At 43.6% G+C, this 670-nt stretch overlaps 1 non-coding gene across 1 annotated transcript; it reads right to left on the reverse strand.

Moving 5' to 3' along the window:
- Positions 1 to 302: 302 nt before the first annotated feature.
- On the reverse strand, positions 303 to 409 carry LOC115708544 (small nucleolar RNA R71). Its single transcript, XR_004010035.2, has one exon. It is a non-coding gene; the product is annotated as a small nucleolar RNA R71 (small nucleolar RNA).
- Positions 410 to 670: the final 261 nt, after the last annotated feature.

Here is a 670-nt window from a genome sequence, read left to right on the forward strand (position 1 = left end):
TTGTTGACGCAAACAACTTTGAAATCAAGCCAGCCATACTGCAGATGGTCCAATCTTCAGTCCAGTTTGGGGGACTGCCGTCAGAAGACCCAAACATGCACCTCGCCAACTTCGAAGAATTGTGCCAGACATTCAAGATGAACGGAGTTAGCAATGACGCCATCAGACTAAGGCTGTTCCCATTCTCACTAAGGGAACGAGCCAAAAGTTGGTTTATTTCTTTACCAACTCATTCTATCAACACTTGGGAGGAATTGGCCCTGAAATTCCTATCCAAGTTCTTTCCTCCTGCAAAGATTGCCAAGCTGAGAGCTGATATCAATAACTTCACCCAACAGGACAGTGAATCTCTTTATGAAGCATGGGAGAGGTTCAAGGACTTACTGAGAAAATGCCCTAATCATGGGATTGAGAAGTGGCTGCAAGTGCACAACTTTTACAATGGGTTGATGAATGAAACCCAAACACTCATAGATGCCGCTGTTGGTGGAGTTTTCATGAGGAAAAGTGCTAATGAGGCCTTTGAATTACTTGAAGAGATGGCCATGACTAACCAACAATGGTCAACAGAAAGAGGTCCATCTAAAAAAGTTGCAGGTATGTATGAAGTGGATGCTATTACCAAGTTGACAGCTCAGGTAGAGGCCCTAACAAAACTGATAACTGTTCA

The sequence above is a fragment of the Cannabis sativa genome, chromosome 3 (assembly GCF_029168945.1).
Source record: "Cannabis sativa cultivar Pink pepper isolate KNU-18-1 chromosome 3, ASM2916894v1, whole genome shotgun sequence".
In the NCBI taxonomy this organism is placed as follows: Eukaryota; Viridiplantae; Streptophyta; class Magnoliopsida; order Rosales; family Cannabaceae; genus Cannabis; species Cannabis sativa.